General features: G+C 32.2%; 1 long non-coding RNA gene across 1 annotated transcript in view; it reads right to left on the bottom strand.

Moving 5' to 3' along the window:
* Nucleotides 1–1185: 1185 nt before the first annotated feature.
* Nucleotides 1186–7720, bottom strand: part of LOC118767162 — a 16193-nt gene continuing 9658 nt past the window's right edge. The window contains exon 3 of the long non-coding RNA XR_005003065.1: nucleotides 1186–1195. This is a non-coding gene — a long non-coding RNA (uncharacterized LOC118767162). The remainder of the gene's footprint in view (nucleotides 1196–7720) is intronic.

Here is a 7720-nt window from a genome sequence, read left to right as displayed (position 1 = left end):
CAAATATATGTACATATATATACACACGCAAGCATATACATACACAGATGCGTATGTGCATATATATATATATATATATATATAATATATATATATATATATATATATATATATATATATAGGAATATATTCAACATAATAGCATTTTGAAACTACGTTTTCCTTAGCTTCGGCTGTGTAACAATCTATTCCTAACGAGATTTAGACAAAAGTCAACTCTTTTCATGTGATCGATGATGTTCCAGATAAGCACATGGAACCCTAATGTTAACTGGATAATTAATGCTTATCTGTCGACAGATGCTCTTACAGAACATCTTGGAATAGAAGCAATCCGGATGGAGAACAAAACCTGAGGAAACGGCAATCCGTGCCACTTTATTGTATGGATGACTGCGATAATAAAATGTAAAGAGAAAAATTAGTCCACATCTTAGCAATTATATCTTATGCAAAAATAACAAAACTCTCTGGTGAATCTTCACACCAAGCTCTTGAGGGGAAACTAATTACTTTAAAGCATTAACTTAGAGTATTAAATTTCATTATCATAGAAAAATCCATAGGTATTATACGAAAAAATGAGGAAAAAAAACATCGTCATTAAGAAAGCTTCTTCTCAGAAAGATCAGGAATCTTTGGGGTCTAAGTTTTGGAACAAAAAGAAACACATTGAGACTAAATGCAGTTAGGAAAGAATACCAACATCGACAGTAAAACTTATACAATCAACCATGAAATTTTCACTTTAGCTGCAGATAAACTACATAATTAGAAGGAGCCTGCTACCGTTATTCACTGTCATTGAGAGACTCACAAAGACCTGGGCACTGATCTTCACTCCTACTACTGAGAACAATGGTCTCTGATGTTATAAATATTTATAAATATTTCAAAAGGAATATTCCAAGGAGATAGTCTTTCTGTACTTTTATTTTGGCATTAAATTCCATTATCAGCTCTGTTTAAAAAAATTTAGTAGCTACATGCCAGGTTCTGTAACCCATAATTTCTTTGAAGATTGCTTGAAAATCTATGCTAAAAATCTTGACAATGCTAAAAGCAGTGGGTGTTAATATCAACATTTTTAGCTGACAAAGGAATGGCACTCGGCATAAAGAAATGTTCGTGTTTGATTGTTGAGCTTGAAAAATCAATCTTCCACAAACCCACAACTTGTGCAACAATGGTCTATCTATTTCTCCTGTTCCACTCAAAGAATGCTACAAATATATTGGCATTGAGGGAAATGCAAAACTGCTGTGAACAAAAATAGAATGACCCATGAATATTACACTAGACTTTGAAGACTATGGCAGTCGGAAGTCTCCTATTCCAAGAGAATATCCCACAATGAATTTACAGTACCGGAATTGGTAGCAACATTTCAGATTCTTTACCAGTCTGTATCCTGACATCAACTAGAAACTTCTGCAGAAACAGAGATATCAACAGGCTCTACCTTAGGTAAAGACAACGGGGGTAGAGGCTTGCGATCAGTGCAGACAGCCTTCAAATGGCATTTAGCAGCTTTCAAACAAAAGCAAAATTAAATAGATAAACCCAGTGCTGAAAAGGGAACATCCTACAAACCAGTAGTAAACTCTTCAGGCAGCACTCACTCCCAGACAACTTCCCTATACAACCTCACAACAAGTGGCCTGACATGCCTCAAAAAAGACCTGTATGTGAAATGCTCAGCTTACCAAATAAATAAATAAAGATTATGCTTGGGTATGTTCCCTGAAGACTTCAAGATGACATTAATATCCATATGAAGTACAGCTTTTCTTGAACTGACAACTGCTGTGTCATCACATCAAATTTCGAAGGTTATGTGTTTGTAATCCAAGAGAAGGAAACCATTACAAAATACTTAATGAGCAAAGGAGACAGTGAAACCACCGGAGTCCCAAGATGCAATCAAAAATGTCAATAATGTCCTAATTACTGTGGAAGACATCATGTGTAATCAACATCTACCCGAAAACGTCATCAAGGTATCTAATGTGACATGATGCAAATATCAATATTAGGAATATTTAATTACCATTAAGACTTCTACCAAGTGCAAACATAACAGTTGTTTAGGGACAAAGAAGGAGTTTATTCACATCAGCTGGGCTTATCTTACAGTTAAAAGCAAATATTGCCAGATATATATATATATATATATATATATTATATATATATATATATATAATATATATATATATATATATATATATATATACATATATATATATACATATATATATATATATATATATATATATATATATATATATATATATATATATATATATATAATATATATATATATATAACATATATATATATACATATATATATATATATCTATATATATATATATATATATATATATATACACACATATAACTGGCATTAAACCGTTTCTGTCCTTTATGATTGTCAACTCTTCCATAATCAGGTTCATGGAACTCTAAACTAATCTACTGCTTCCCATTCTAGTCTCCTGGAAGCAAATTATTTTGCGTTAGATACAAAATTAATTTTCTTCTTCCTCACTTAAATTTTTGTTATTGTTGTTTTTAACTTTTTTTATTATTATTCATAGTTTCCAAAATAGTAACGAGAATAAATACTTAATTATCTTGCAACGGCTGCAACAACTACATCACCACCAGCTTCAACACCACCAACAACAACAACTCTAACAAAAACAAAATCAACTACAACAATAAAACCTACATGAAGATATAAATATTATAAAATAATTTGAACATATTTTTTCGGGGTATAAAAAGCATTATAAAAAATAATAACATTGAAACGAATAAATAAACTAAAATTTCAATTACAAAATTATTTTGAACATTTTCAAAACTCCAACACGCAACATTTAACAATCCCAATAAGCTCTGTTGAGAAATTATCCAATAACTGTTTGTCAAATTTTCTACAGAGATATTCTTAACGTTTCATCGATTACATCTGGAACAGGACTGTGTAGAAATAGACACTGTGTGCACTACACTTGTTTCCTCTTGTTTTCTTTAATCTCTTCTCCTCTCTCCTCCTCACTTACTCTCTCTCTCTCTCACTCTTTCGTTTTCTTTTTTCTCACCTCTTCATTTATGGAAAATATTCTGAAGCCATTGAATTCTGCCAGTTTATTAGAAAAATATCATTGAATTGTACTTCATAAAAGGAAATGTTATAAAGCATGATTTATTTTGGTGAGACGATAATTTTGATAAAATTAATGTCTTTTGTTTGGTAAACACAATCTAAACCCATATGGCCTACTTGCCTCTCTTCTTTTCTTCACTCATACTTTATCTGTTCTCAATACAGTCCTCCTCTCCAGAGATGTCTGTCACCCTTTGAAACTCACTGCCCGTTAATGTGCTGTTTTCCTCTAATCTATTTGTTGCATCATTGATCATATGTCTGTTATATCATGGCCAATCAGGTAAATAAACAACAACAACAACAACAACTACTACTACTACTACTACTACTACTACTACTACTACTACTACTACTACTACTACTACTCAATGGCCAAATCAATGTTATTAGTTAGTCCAAGGTCTGCTCTGATCCAGCAGACCAAAAACGAAAACTATCCAACCATAGCCATCTGTCTTACCAAACAATACATTTAGTACAACAAATGCTTCCGTCTTTTTCTAAAGATGGCTTGAAGGCAATTTTGGCTGCTATTCCTTGCAAGTGTTGTGACCATATTAGGTTTACATATTTAGCAATTTGGTTGTGTTTCGAAAGGACACTGTAGAAAGTTAAAATAGCTGTTTTTCACACCAAAGAAGCCATTTCTCATAGTATTATTATTGATCTTTTATTAGACTTAATTATAATATTCAATATTTAATGACAACATTCAATATACATATCTATTGTGATAAAATGGGAGCAGAGCTTACAGTGCTGTTGGATCCTATTCTAAGGTTTCTTTCCCCCTCCTATCTCTCTCTCTTTCTCCCTCTCTCTTCCACATATGCACATACAACCTTTATTCCCTTTATTCCTACTTCTGGTGAATTTACCATTAATTTTCCTTTACTAGTCCAATAACTATTTTTTCTGTTGTACTATTTCTTTTAATGGGGTTCACACTGAGTGTCAGTTTAGCTGCCCTTTTTCGCCATACAGTGGCCAGATTTAGCAATGGCCAAATTGAATTCGTGAGAATTTTATTTTTCCTTATGATGTAAAAATCTTCAAGAAAATATGCCCTTTTCTAAATGAAAATTAACAATGTCAACTCTTGTATTTCGTAACGATTATCTGACATACCTACATCGAATTTTATATCGAAATAAAGCAAAATAAAGCTTTCTTCATCCTCACAGAATGACTTCTATTACAACTTGAGTTATGCCGCTCGAGCGCATGGAACTAGAATGAGGGCTACGTTCAACAGTAGAAAAAGAAAAAGGAGGGTCAAACTTTGTAACTGCGTGGAAATATCAGTGTTTGAGTGATTCTTCTGATATAATGTAATTGTCGAATGAATTATAACTGTATGAGATGAAAGTTCACATCCACAACTTTCAAATGATAAATAATTTTCCTTGGAAAATATTTATTTCGACATGAAAATGATGAAGCAAAAAGTGTGCTTTTGCGTGTTCAAACTGTGCTTGTCTCCTTTGTAAGGAGTTCTATAATGACATCTATTATGTTCTGGATATATTAATGTTGGAACATTCACATTTCAAGACATGTTTTCAGGAAGAAGATGCACATGTTGTCATGCACTCCTTCAACAAGATTTGTTGAGATTGAATTGTGCTGCCATTAATAATTCTATATCAATAACATTACCACCATTTATAGACCACTGTCTCTTTCTTTCATCTTATTCTTTCCCAGATTCAGCCGTTATTACTGCTCCTTTTCAGCTGTATGCAGTATAGCTAAGAGTGCTTCTTCACAACACAGATGTTACCAGTAATATCAGAAGTCATGCCATTATATTGTTTTGCCTTCCTGGCAGAGAAAGAAACAATTGAGTCTGTTATTAGATAATCGCAATCGCTGCCGATGTCATACAAATTCCTGACTTTAAACTCTCAAAAGGATGAGTAAGTGGATGCTAGAAAGTTCCCAAGATGATATCAAATAATGGCAACAAAAGAGAAGAAGTAAATTGAATGTAATAGCAGTTGGAAGCAGGACAAAAGCATTTTAAGCCTATTAACAATTTGCTGAACTTTGAAAGAATTCAAATAGAAATTTCTCTGAAGAATCTGAAATCTCTTGGTATTTCTCAAATATCAATTGATTGGTTCGTTTTAGTAGTTTGCCAATCGGTCTTTCTCAAAAGTGGCTGCAAGGAGACAACAAGGATTTTGTGACGTTCCATAAGTAGGCAAAAGTCCTTTCTTGTTTTGTTATCTGAATATATTATTATTATTATTATTATTATTATTATTATTACTATTTTTCAAAGATTTTGTTGAATTCTTTTCAATTGAATCAAATGCAAAACTTGTTGCAAATATCTCAATAGCATTTATGGTTTTATGTGGAGAAGAATTTTTGTGAGTGCATACGTATACACAAATGCACACATTCTTACACACAAGAACTTATATGTTCACGCATACATTGCACATGCATACACACACACAACATATTTACATACACACAAATACATCTACAGTCAGTAGACATTAGCTAAGCTAAATCTGATATTAAACTGTTTAGGATTATAGTAGTGCCAATTAATCTCAATATAGTAAAACAGCTAACTGTTCATACACCTTTCAAAATAGTAAAACAGATAAACAATTATTCACAGATCTGTTTTAACAGACACTTATATAAACAGTTACTTGTTTATCTAGATAACTTAGAGGGCAGCCACATTAAAGTAAACACAAAACAATACTGTTTAGAAGCAGTTATCTGTGTAAACAAATAACTGTTTATAGATCATTTCCACCGACAAAATATACAATCCCTGGAGGATATTACCGATTTCCAATGCAATTATGTAATTAGTTGAGGGGTTATTTTCCAGGAGCAGAGGAACATGCAGCCTTCCAAAAGAATTCAGAATTTTCCATTAAGAAATAAATTTTTGTTGATTACATCATATATTTATTCTAATGTTTTTAAATTCTTCAAGTCATTAAAAGGTTACCTTATAGATTTATATTTCCGGCATTAATATATATAACTAGTTTGATACCCATTTCTTTGCTAACAGCAAAAAGGCAAAATATTAAATTTCAATTGTTTATCCATTTAAGATGCTACTTTTACCATAAAATATATTCAGTTTAAATGCAAAAAGTCTTTGAAAGAAATAAAAACTTAGAAAAATCAATGACATATTAGGTATTTGTTAATTGTGTGAATTATTGAAGACTTAATAAATAATCTTTCAATAGTTTAACTTTTGGTGTTTATTAGAAGAATATTTTGTATTCTACAAACTCTGTGTATACATTCTATGAAATTTACATTTATTTCGATGACTTTTCCATAAGCAAGTTCCAAGTCAATGTTCTAATTCATCATTATGACATGTCTTTCTAACTGTGTGGTTAAATTCTCTTTTGTCAGCAAATATTCTCAAGTTTGTTGGATTAATTACTGCTGATAGCAACACTGAACTCAAATACGATTTCCACCTCTTTAAACTTATCCTTCACTCTTATTTAGCAACATAACAAAAGCAAACCTAATAGGAAATTGCAATCTTTCTAGAGTGACTCATAAATTAGTTTTAGATGGTTGAAAAAGCTATTAAGTTTGCTGATGATCAGTAAATTGACAGTAGCATTGAGAACCATGTATCCAGTGCTAACTATTGCAGTTACCATTTCTGCAACCTAAGTTTTGGCAAAGAATTACAGGAGCTCCAGTCTTGATTTTGATATGAAGTGATAGCCCACTTCTACTTACGGAATTCAAAAATTCGGTGGGATAAAGAACAACCTGATTCTCTTCTGCCACTGAGTCTATGCTTCTCAGTATAATCACATTTGCAAGAAATTTATTGATAATTTCATTAATTAGCTGATCAATCTCATCAAATACAATGAGACAATGGTGCAATCTCTATGTGGTCATTTAAAGTGTGAGTAATAGCAGTCAAATCTTTTTCAAATGTCTCCCTAACATCTTAAAAAAGGAATGACATTTTGGATGTTGTTATGGTCAAAGCTAGAATGCCTAATTATGTGTGTGTGTGTGTGTTGTGTGTGTGTGTGTGGTGTGTGTGTGTGTGTGTGTGTGTGTGTGTGTGTGTGTATTTAAGTTTGTGCATATACATACATGCACACTTACAAGGCTTTAACTGAGGGCTACACTCAGTAATCTGGTAGTCTCTAAGAAAACAAAAGAATGTTGTATGAGAGTGATACAAACAATGTATAAGGCTTCCAACAGCAATGAGATCAGTAAAGAATTTAGTGCACAAGTAAGTCTTCATCAGGGCTTAGTTCTAAACTCTCTCCTATTCATTATGGTTCTCCAGGCCATAACAGAGGAGTTTACTCCTGGTTGTCCATAAGGGATCCTATACATCTTTAATGCAGAGACAGTGTGACAATTAGAGAAAGAATTCTGGGTTTGAAAACAAAATTTAAACTAAGGAGCACTCAAAGTAATCCTGGCAAAGACTAAAGTTTCGAAAATTAGGGGAGAAGATGGGATCCTGGTTATCATCTTGATATACAGAAAATAGATAAGTAAG

Source organism: Octopus sinensis, linkage group LG19 (assembly GCF_006345805.1).
Source record: "Octopus sinensis linkage group LG19, ASM634580v1, whole genome shotgun sequence".
Lineage (NCBI taxonomy): Eukaryota > Metazoa > Mollusca > Cephalopoda > Octopoda > Octopodidae > Octopus > Octopus sinensis.
Note: the sequence above shows the minus strand (reverse complement) of the source record. Positions and strands in the feature narration are given on the sequence as shown.